This window comes from Ovis aries, chromosome 3 (assembly GCF_016772045.2).
Source record: "Ovis aries strain OAR_USU_Benz2616 breed Rambouillet chromosome 3, ARS-UI_Ramb_v3.0, whole genome shotgun sequence".
Classification (NCBI taxonomy): domain Eukaryota; kingdom Metazoa; phylum Chordata; class Mammalia; order Artiodactyla; family Bovidae; genus Ovis; species Ovis aries.
Window position 1 is genome coordinate 194,527,449 of NC_056056.1, and position 12,120 is coordinate 194,539,568.

At 36.8% G+C, this 12,120-nt stretch overlaps 1 protein-coding gene and 1 non-coding gene across 2 annotated transcripts in view; one reads left to right on the forward strand and one right to left on the reverse strand.

Moving 5' to 3' along the window:
- Positions 1 to 12,120, reverse strand: part of LOC101120653 (solute carrier organic anion transporter family member 1B3) — a 75,368-nt gene that overhangs the window by 46,677 nt on the left and 16,571 nt on the right. The window lies entirely within an intron of this gene.
- LOC114114165 (U6 spliceosomal RNA) lies at positions 6,951 to 7,057 on the forward strand. The gene has a single exon (XR_003589004.1). It is a non-coding gene; the product is annotated as a U6 spliceosomal RNA (small nuclear RNA).

A 12,120-nucleotide genomic window follows, 5' to 3' on the forward strand; every position in this document is an offset into this window, starting at 1 on the left:
TGACTACTGGAAAAACCATAGCCTTGACTAGGTGGACCTTTGTTGACAAAGTAATGTCTCTGCTTTTTAAAATGCTATCTAGGTTGGTCATAACTTTCCTTCCAAGGAGTAAGCGTCTTTTAATTTCATGGCTGCAATCACCATCTGCAGTGATTTTGGAGTCCCCCCAAAATAAAGTCACTCACTGTTTCCCCATCGATTTGCCATTAAGTGATGGGATTAGATGCCATGATCTTAGTTTTCTGAATGTTGAACTTTAAGCCAACTTTTTCACTCTCTTCCTTCACTTTCGTCAAGAGGCTCTTTAGTTTTTCTTCACTTTCTGCCATAAGGGTGGTGTCATCTGCATATCTGAGGTTATTGATATTTCTCCCGGCAATCTTGATTCCAGCTTGTGCTTCTTCCAGTCCAGCGTTTCTCATGATGTACTCTGCATATCAGTTAAATAAGCAGGGTGACAATATACAGCCTTGATGTACTCCTTCTCCTATTTGGAACCAGTCTGTTGTTCCATGTCCAGTTCTAACTGTTGTTTCCTGACCTGCATACAGATTTCTCAAGAGGCAGGTCAGGTGGTCTGGTATTCCCATCTCTCTCAGAATTTTCCACAGTTTATTGTGATCCACACAGTCAAAGGCTTTGGCATAGTCAATAAAGCAGAAATAGATGTTTTTCTGGAAGTCTCTTGCTTTTTCCATGATCCAGCGGATGTTGGCAATTTGATCTCTGGTTCCTCTGCCTTTTCTAAAACCAGCTTGAACATATGGAAGTTCATGGTTCATGTATTGCTGAAGCGTGGCTTGGAGAATTTTGAGCATTACTTTACTAGCATGTGAGATGGCTGCAATTGTGTGGTAGTTTGAGCATTCTTTGGTATTGCCTTTCTTTGAGATTGGAATGAAAACTGACCTTTCTGAGTCTTATGGCCACCACTGAGGTTTTCCAAGTTTGCTGGCATATTGAGCGCAACACTTTCACAGCATCATCTTTTAGGATTTGAAATAGCTCAACTGGAATTTCATCACCTCCACTAGCTTTGTTTGTAGTGATGCTTCCTAAGGCCCACTTGACTTCACATTCCAGGATTCTGGCTCTACGTGAATGATCACATCACCATGATTATCTGGGTCATGAAGATCTTTTTTGTACAGTTCTTCAGTGTATTCTTGCCACCTCTTTTTAATGTCTTCTGCTTCTGTTAGGTCCATATTATTTCTGTCTTTTATTGAGCCCATCTTTGCATGAAATGTCCCCTTGGTATCTCTATTTTTTCTTGGAGAGATCTCTAGTCTTTCCTGTTGTATTATTTCCTCTATTTCTTTGCACTGATTACTGAGGAAGGCTTTCTTATCTCTTCTTGCTATTCTTTGGAACTCCACATTCATATGGGTATATCTTTCCTTTTCTCATTTGCTTTTTGTTTCTCTTCTTTTCACAGCTACAAGGAAGGAAATCATATCACATGTTACAGCATGGCTGAGCCTCAAAGACATGCTAAGCGAAGTAAGCCAGTCATAAAGGGACAAATACTGTATGATTCCACTCGTGTGAAGTATTTAAAGTAGCCAAAATCATAAATGCAGAAAGTAAAAATATGGGTCCCCCAAACCAGGCGAAGACAACAGAGAATATTAGTGTTTAGTAAGCATTTCAGTGTTGCAAGATGAAAAAGTCTAGAGACTTGTTGTAAACAACACAAAGATACTTAACACCACTGAGCTGTACCTTTAAAAATTGGTTAAGACAATAAATTTAACATCATATATTTCTAAAACTATAAAAAGTGTATTTTCCCATTTAAAAAGTGTGGGTAGCTTTCTGCTGAGAGAAGTAACATGTCCTACTGGATATGATCAAACTGTCACTGTGGCTGACAGATAGAGGCATGTTACTACATAGGGTCATTTTTTCCCCCCTGTAACTTCTCTTCACTTTTGTCGTCCCCTGATATATGAAATTTTATACAGATGTAGAAGTTCCTGGTGAGCATTTCCTCCTCCATTCCTCTCCCCTACCCTTTACTAATTTTAAAGTTCTGTTCTTTTTATAAATATATATAACTATAAGTAAATAAATCTTATAGATATGTATATATACATATACACAGTTATGTGTGTGTGCCTGTATGTGTGTGTGTATGTACAGCCATGGGTGAATTTTTTAATTTATTGAGTTTGCTGCCTCTTTTCAAGAGTGGTGAAGTAAATAAAATATCTGGTGATTCTTGCCTGCCTGCTTTGTTTTGCACATGGAAGCTCCCTTTTCTTGTCTTTGAATATTCAGTCTTTGTGAAGCCTTTCTGGGATGAAGAGGCAGCAGTTTTTGGCAGCAGGGTGGCTCAGTGGTAAAGAATCAGCCTGTAAATGCAGGAGACCCAGGTTTGATTCCTGGGTCAAAAAGATCTCCCAGAGAAAGAAATGGCAACCTGTTCCAGCATTGAATGGACAGAGAAGCCTGGCAGACTACAGTCCACAGGGTTGCAAAAGAGTCAGGCATGTTGTAGTGACTAAAGCAATAAATCAATAGTTAATCTGCATGTGGGCCCTTCTCTTCTCCATGGGTGTCAGCAGCCGCTAGAGACATTGTTCAGCTCCATATGCCCAGGCATCCACCTACACTCACTTTTCCTGCCCAGGATAGATGCCTCTGCAGCTTGCTGCTTGGACTAAGTTGGGGTGGGAGGGTAATTTGACAATCAGGTGAAAGTTAAACAAGGAAAGAGGCATGTTTTCTCTGACTGAATGAGTGGAACACACTATACAGATGCCTTCTGCTTGTCTCTGGGACCTGTCTTGATCCCATAATCACTGGCTTTTGCCTTTGAAGCACCCTTGGAGTCACGTCCATATTTTTTCAGCTTTCTTCTCCTGCACTTACATTAGAATGTGATTTCTTTCTTTAGCCTAATTCTTTTTCCTTCTTAGTTTTTCAAAAACTCTTATAGTTTCTGATTTACACAATGTATCTCTTCTTATTTTCTAGCACATCCACAAGTTGCTTTTAATATCTTTTACATTTTTATTAAAATTGGAGGAGGGGGCATGGCTTCAGCCTTATTATTCACAGTGTGCTGTATTGAACTGAAAGTCAAGTTATACCTTTCCTTCTCTAATAAATAGAAAAAAAAATGTTATCAGGCTTTTTATCAAACTGAGATGCCTGACACATTATGAGTATGTACTCCATAAATGGTTTTTGGTTGTTGAATAAATTGTATGGTATACAGTTTACATGCAGTGAAACCTCTCATATTTTAGATTTTCAGCTTTTAGATGGAGATAATTACAATAAAATTATTATGAAGATTAATTAAAATAATATACATAAAATTTTTAGCATGTAATAAGCATTGATAAATGTCTGATTTTATTATCACTGTGAGCTGTCATCACTCAGCTTTTGGCTGTAAATTCATTCAGTTAAAAATAGAACTCTGATCATTTAGCCAAACACATTTTTTGTCAGGCACTATTTGAGTTGCTGCAGAATCAGTAATGAGCACACTGACAAAATGATTTATTGATTATTAAAGAAATACTGAGGCAAACTCTTATCTAAGTCCTGATCATCAAAGCTCTAATTGGTACAATCAAAGAGAAGGGGTTTTAGAAAGTAACAGGACATTATCTCATTAAAGCAGATATAAGTGTGACCAGAAGTAAAACTTGTTCTATATAAGAGCAGCTTTCTAAAAGTTCTGAAAAAGGTTTTGCAATGTGCTTATTTTCAATCTTAAAAGGAAGATTAGCTCAAAACAAGAGATTCATAAAAATCAAAATTTGCATGATATAATTCTAAATTGGTTTTACAAAGAAGAAAATAATAACAGGTGCAAACACAAGGGCTACAACAGGATTCTTCATAAACTGGGATTTTAGAAGGATATGGAATGAGTTACTGTAGATAGATTTATAAATGTGCTTTCTTTTATTCTAACTATAACCTTAGCCGTGAGCATTTTAGCCATGTTCTTAATGTGGAGCTGAAGTTCAAAGAAAGAATGGTATGGTGACATTCTTAGAACATAAATAATTAAATAATAAAAAACTAATTTCTTCAATGAAAAATATTAAAAGACTGATGCCATGAGGATGGAGAATTTAAGATTGAGAGATTTCAGAACAGAAATACAAATATTCACAATTATCAAATACATTTTAAAATATCACAGGCAGAAAGACACAACTAGTACTGAGATAAAAGGTAAAGTCAGCATTTACCTGAAATAAAGAATGCTCAAACTACAGCACAATTGCACTCATCTCAATGCTAGTAAAGTAATGCTCAAAATTCTCAAAGCCAGGCTTCAGCAATATGTGAACCATGAACTTCCAGATGTTCAAGCTGGCTTTAGAAAAAGCAGAGGAATCAGAGATCAAATTGCCAACATCCGCTGGATCATGGAAAAAGCAAGAGAGTTCCAGAAAAACATCTATTTCTGCTTTATTGACTATGCCAAAGCCTTTGACTGTGTGGATCACAATTAAGTGTGGAAAATTCTGAGATAGATGGGAATACCAGACCACCTGACCTGCCTCTTGAGAAACCTGTATGCAGGTCAGGAAGCAACAGTTAGAACTGGACATTCAACAACAGACTGGTTCCAAATAGGAGAAGGAGTACATCAAGGCTGTATATTGTCACCCTGCTTATTTAACTTATATGCAAAGTACATCATGAGAAACGCTGGGCTGGAGGAAGCACAAGCTGGAATCTAGATTGCTGGGAGAAATATCAATAATCTCAGATATGCAGATGACACCACCCTTATGGCAGAAAGTGAAGAGGAGCTAAAAAGCCTCTTGATGAAAGTGAAAGAGGAGAGTGAAAAAGTTGACTTAAAGCTCAACATTCAGAAAATGAAGATCATGGCATCCGGTCCCATCACTTCATGGGAAATAGATGGCTAAACAGTGTAAACAGTGTCAGACTTTATTTTGGGGGGCTCCAAAATCACTGCAGATGGTGATTGCAGCCATGAAATTAAAAGACTCTTACTCCTTGGAAGGAAAGTTATGGCCAACCTAGATAGCATATTGAAGAGCAGAGACATTACTTTGCCAACAAAGGTCTGTCTAGTCAAGGCTATGGATTTTCCATTGGTCATGTATGGATGTGAGAGTTGGACTGTGAAGAAAGCTGAGCGCTGAAAATTGATGCATTTGAACTGTGGTGTTGGAGAAGACTCTTTTTAAAAATTTTTTAAAATAGAAATTTATTTATTTTAATTGGAGGCTAATTACTTTACAATATTGTATTCGTTTTGCCATACATCCACATGAATCTTGAGAGTCCCTTGGACTGCAAGGAGATCCAACTAGTCCATTCTAAAGGAGATCAGTCCTGGGTATTCTTTGGAAGGACTGATGCTAAAGCTGAAACTCCAATACTTTGGCCACGTCATGAGAAGAGTTGACTGACTGGAAAAGACTCTGATGCTGGGAGGGATTGGGGGCAGGAGGAGAAGGGGACGACAGAGGATGAGATGGCTAGATGGCATCACCCACTTGATGGACATGAGTTTGGGTGAACTCCGGGAGTTGGTGATGGACAGGGAGGCCTGGTGTGCTGCAATTCATGGAGTTGCAAAGAGTTGGACACGACCGAGCGACTGAACTGAACTGAAGTGGCAGGTCAGTCCTTTGTTTATTATGGCAAAAGCTCTAGGATTAAGGTCAGCGGCGGTTCCACGTTTCCACATTGCCATGTGTACAGCCATAATCAACAACATAAACTCATTTGAACCTCAATTCATTTACTCAGCAAACATTTGTTGAGAAACTACAGTATGGTAATTAACTCCACTAAGCCTTGGAGTTGGAAAAAGACACAGGGTAAGAGGGGAAGTAAAAACAATTAAGACATAATAATTGCCCCCAAAGAATTAACGTATTCCTCGCCCAATAAACAAATAATGCCAGTATAATAATGTAATGAGCACTGCAATTGCTATCCATGTATAAATTTATGAGCACACAGGACAGTGGCTAATTCTGTCTGCAAAGGTCAATGTTCCTATAAATGTGGTAACGTTTGAAAGAATTCTTTAGGGAGTAAAAGAAGCTTAGAAACTGAAAAAGAAATAAACATTTTAAGCAAAGTAAGAAACTCACAGAAAGCCCAGAGTAGTGGAAGAACACAGATCATTCGCAAAACAAAAAGAATATCTGTGGGTGAAATATAAGGATAGAAATATGTCAACCGCTGGGAGACCAATCTGCATTTTTAAATGTGACCTAAGGAAATTAAATTTTAGAGGGCTAGTTCTGTAGTCGTGAGGAAGATGAATTTATGGCAGATAAATTAGTTCGGAAGCTTATTTCAGAAAGAAAGATGAACAGAGATGGGAAGAGGGGAACAGAAGGCTATAGACATGCTTGGGAGAAGTTTAAGAGGAGAACTAATAAAATGTGGAAATAACAGAATATAAGTATTCTAATTTTGTTTTATAGTTTGCTTCATTTTACGTAGTAATACTAGTACTTGGGATGAGAAAAAGAGAAGTCTTAGGGAAGACAATGAAACCATCTCTTCACAAAAAATTGAGATGTCTGAAAATAAACTCAATAAAACCAAGATTTGTTTACATTTCCATGAATCAAATCTTATTTTTTGCGTTATTCTTCTTAAGCATCCTCAGCAGGCTGAGGGTGATTTTTAAACATTTAGTTCTCCAATGTAGCTGAATAAGTTCCCACTGGACTGATCCTGCAAAGTCTTAGGGGAAAACAAAAAAACACCCCAAAACATGGGAGAGCCAAAAAAGCTGTCAGATTCTGGAGAGGAGTTGACACAAGGAGACACCTAAGGTTAGTTTCTTTTTCTTATAGGCTTTAAGGTGAGGCCACAGTTAGCATTATTTAGACAAGTTAAAATTCTTTTAAAAGACATCCCAGTACTTTTGACCTGAAGAGTGAGAAAAAAGAGTTTAGATTAAAATTTAGGGGAGAGTGTTTGCTTTGGCAGCACATATGCTAAATTTGGAACAATACAGAGAAGATAAGTATGGTCCCTGTGCAAGGATGGCATGCAGGTGTGTGAAGGGTTCCATATTTTTTATGATACTTCTTAACATCTATGAAATATATTAAAGTGTGGATAGACAAGAGGAAATGAACATTTTGCCTGCAATTTAAACAAAAGCCTGTAGGTCATCAGTGTAATGTTCTGATCCAAATGTATATGCAGGGGCTTCCCTGGTAGCTCAGTGGTAAAAGAATCTGCCTGCTAATGCAGGAGACACAGATTTGATCCTCTATCCAGGAAGATCCTACACGCTTTACAACAACTAAGTCCGTGTGCTGTAACTCATGATTTAGAGCTTAGGAGCCACGACTACCGAGCCCAAGCGCAGGAACTACTGAAGCCCGTGAGCCCCAGAGCCCATGCTACACAACAAGAGAAGCCACTGTAATGAGGAGCCCATGAACACAACTAGAGAGTAGCCTCCACTCACTGCAACTAGAGAAAAACCCCTGCAGCAATGAAGACCCAGCATATAAACATAAATTTTAGAAATGTAGATGTATACCCATATGATTGGAATTGTATTATCTTAAACTCAATTTTTTATCCAAATACACCCTTGCATCAGAGGAGCCAAAGCACTTGGATCAGAAAACGTGCTTGTATTTTTGCAATTAATATTGGTCTAATCTGAAAAATAAATTCAGGGGAGAATCTCATAAAGGAGAGATCCAGAGAATGGGGGCCTTAAATTCTATATGTAAACGCTCCAAATATTTGACCTCTGAACAATTTAAGCTAGTCAGCTAAGGATAAGGTAATTGAACTGAGATTTGAACTATTTCCTAAGAGACAGACATTGCAATTTCAGGTCAACAAACTTAATTGCCTTGTAACACAAGCAAAAAATATCAACAGACTTTGGAAGAATATAACAATGTCCAAAACTACCAACACATGGAGAGCCAGGAAAATGTAGCCAATTCTCAAGAAAATTAACAACGAACCAAGTCCAGCACTTAGATTATGTTAGTAACTAACACATACGTTAGTATTGCTGGACAAGAATTTTAAAGCAACTAATCTAACTGGGCACTCTGATGTAGAGGAAAGTATCTCAGAATGAAGGAAAAGAAGCAGAACATTTCACACACCAAAAAAAACTGAAAAGAAGCTATAAAAATGAGAAAAATGCACTATCCAAAATAATATGCATAATAAAGATGCTAATTTATACCACATTTTCTGAATAGATGTATATGTACTCTCTTTGTAATCTGTGCTTTCTTATGACATAGATATTAGTATACATCCAAATTTTCTTAAACAGAAACTGTAAAGAGTCAATATATCCTTTGAAAAATGTCTAATAGCAGAGATAAAGATGAAGGTTTGCATCTGACACCCTACAGAAAACTTAGTTTCTCCTCATTCACTAGATATTTCTTTTTCCAATTAATTCAGGAAGGACATGAAAACAATTTATGTTATTATCTGGAAGCTAATATTTGCTAGTGTGTGTTCCAGGTATTCTACAAGTATTATTTATAATGCTCACAAAATCCTTGCCTGTCATACATTACTGTCTTCAGAATAAGAATAATAAAGTTTAGACATGCAAAGTTATTTAACCAGAGGAGTAAAGCTAAAAATGTAGCAGTATTGTAATTGAAATGCAAGTATTTCACACATGAAAAGCAAAACAGTTCTTGGATCTGATATACTCACACACTTTTCCTTCATCTCTTTATCATCCTAAATCACATCCTTGTTATCTCTCATTTGGCTTATTTTTTTTCTTAATGATATAGATTCTGACAGGTGTAAGGTGATATATCTCCTCATGGTTTTGATTTGCATTGCCCAAATAATTAATGATGTTGAACATCTTTCAGCGCACCTTTCTGTATATATGTATACATGGCCTTTCAAAGGCCACCATGCGTCTTCTTTGGAAAAACGCATTTTGGCTCCTCTGCCTATTTTTTTTTTTTATGAGATTGGTTGTGTTGTTGTTGTTGTCTGTGAGTTTTAACATATATTTTGGATATTAACCCCTTATCTGACATATGCTTTGCAAATATCTTCCCTCATTCAGAAGGTTGCCTTTTCTTTTCTTTCTTTCTTTCTTTTTTTTTTTTTGATGATGGTGTCTTTTACTGTGCAGATCTTTTGTTTGTTTATTTTTGCTTTTGCTTCCCTTGTCTGAGAAGACATATCCAGAAAGTACTGCAAAGACCAATGCCAAAGAGTACATTGCCTATCTTTTCTTCTAGTTTTATGATTTCAGTTCTTACATTTAATTCTGATCCATTTTGAGTTGCTTTCTAAAGCTGTCTGCTCCTGGATGTCTATTTTTGGGACTTTCTTGATTACTATTTTAATCTCTTCACTAATGATCAGTCTGTTCACAATTTATATTTCTCCACAATTCAGTCATGGAAGGTTGTATGATTCTAAGAATTTATCCATTTCTTTTCTAGATTGTCCAACTTGTTGGCAAATAGCTGTTCATAACATTCTCTCATAATTCTTTTTACTTCTGGGGTATCTGTTATTATTTCTCCTCTTCAGTTCTGAGTTTATGTCTTCCCTCCTTTTTCCATAGTGAGTTAAGCTAAAGACTTGTCAATTTGTTTATCTTTTCAAAAAACAAGCATTTAGATTCATTGATCTCTTCTATTGTCTTAGTCCGATTCATTTATTTCAGCTCTGATATTTATTATTTCATTCCTTCTACTGACTTTGGGCTTCATTTGTTCCTTATTTTCTAGTTCCTTTAGATGTGAGACTATCTATCTATCTATCTAATTTGTTAAAATAGGCCTCTATTGCTAAAAACTTCTCTCTTGATACAGCTTCTGTTGCATCCATAAAGTTTAGTATATTTTTATTTTCATCTGTCTGAATTTCTTTGCTTTGAGGTATTCATTGAAGTTGTTCAGTAGCATATTGTTTACTCTCCAATATTTGTGATTTATCCAGCTTTGGTTTATAGTTTCACGCTATTGTAATTGGGAAAAAAAATGTTTGATATGATTGCAGTCTTCTTAAATTTAGTGTTTTGTATCCCAACATGTGGTTCATCCTGGAGACTGTTCCATGTGCTCTTGATAAGAATGTGTATCCTGCTTCATTTTGGTGGAACGTTCTAAACAAATCTGTCAAATGCCCTGGCCTAATGTTCCATTTAAGACTGCTGTTTCTTTGTTGGCATTTTGTCTGGATGATGAATCCACCGATGTAAGCAGGGTGTTAAAGTCTCATTATTTTTGTGTTGCCCTCAAATTCTAAGTCTTCTTATAATTGCTTTTATACTTTGTTGCTCCTATTGTAAGTGCATATGTATTCATCACTATTACGTCTCCTTTATGAGTTGTCTCCTTTATCGTTGTATAATGCCTATCTTAGTGTCTTGTTATTTTATTTAGCTTGAAATTCATGTTGTCTGATATGTATATGGCTACACTTGCTTTTTCTATCTGCTATTTGCTTGAAGTATCATCTTTTATCCATTCATTTTAAGCCCATGTTTGTCTTTAGAGCTGAGATGAGTCTCCTGGAAGGAGCATATAGTTGGGATTTATTTTTAAATCCATCCAGATTATCTTAGACTACTGCCTCCTGAGAAATCTGTATGCAGGTCAAGAAGCAACAGTTAAAACTGGACATGGAACAACAGACTGTTTCCAAATAGGGAAAGGAGTAAATCAAGGCTGTATATTGTCACCCTGCTTATTTAACTTATATGCAAAATACATCATGTAAAATATCGGGCTGGATGAAGCACAAGCTGGAATCAAGATTGCCAGGAGAAATATCAATAACCTCAGATATGCAGATGACACCACCCTTATGGCGGAAAATGAAGAGAAACTAAAGAGCCTCTTGATGAAAGTGAAAGAGGAGAGTGAAAAAGCAGGCTTAAAACTCAACATTCAAAAAACTAAGACCATGGCATCTGGTCCCATCACTTCATGGCAAATAGATGAGGAAACAATGAAAACAGTGACAGCCTATTTTCTTGGGATCCAAAATCACTACAGATGGTGACTGTAGCCATGAAATTAAAAGACGCTTGCTGCTCGAAAGAAAAGCTATGACCAACCTAGTCAGCGTATTGAAAAGCAGAGACATTACTTTGCTGACAAAGATCCATTTAGTCAGAGCTATAATTTTCCCAGTAGTCATGTATGGACATGAGAGTTGGACTGTAAAGAAAGCTGAGCGCCGAAGAATTGATGCTTTTGAACTGTGGTGTTGGAGAAGACTCTTGAGAGTCCCTTGGACTGCCAGGAGATCCAACCAGTCAATCCTAAAGGAAATCAATCTTGAATATTCACTGGAAGGACTGATGATGAAGCTCTAATACTTTGGCCATCTGATGCGAAGAGTGGACTCATTAGAAAAGACCCTGATGCTGGGAAAGATTGAAGGCAGGAGGAGAATGCATGGAAGAGGATGAGACGATTGGATGGCATCACTGACTCAATGGACATGAGTTTGAAGAAGCTCCAGGAGATGGTGAAGGACAGGGAAGCCTGGCATGCCACAGTCCTTGAGGTCACAAAGAGTCGGACACGGTTGAGTGACCAAACAACTGACAACAAAGCCTCTCTGTGTTTTGTTGCATTGGTGAATTCAACCCATTTACCTTTAGGTGATTATAGATAAATGAGGACTTAGTACTGTCTGTTTGTCTTTTGTTTTCTGATTTGTCTATATCTCCATTTTTTTTCTGTTTGTGTTTCTGTCAATCATTTTAGTTTGGTAGGGTTTTTTTTTTTTTTTAAATCAGGTTTTTCTGTTTCCTCTTTTTTATGTTTTGTGTCTCTGCTCTAGATTTATGTTTAATGGTTACCGTGAGCTTCGTATAAAATATCTCATAGATAACATAATCCTTTTCTGCTGATAGCACCTTATCTTCATTTGCTTATATAAGTCCCATCTTTTCAACTTTTATGTTTCTGTTATCTCAAATTATCCCTTTTTATGTTGTGAGTTTGTTACCAATTTAAGGAGCTATGGTCATTTGTATTACTTTTTTTCTTTAACCTTTATTCTATAATGAGGTGTTTAAAATTCTATTCTGATATGTAGTTGCAATTTTCAGACTCTACTTATTACCTTATTCAGTGTTATGTACCTTTGACT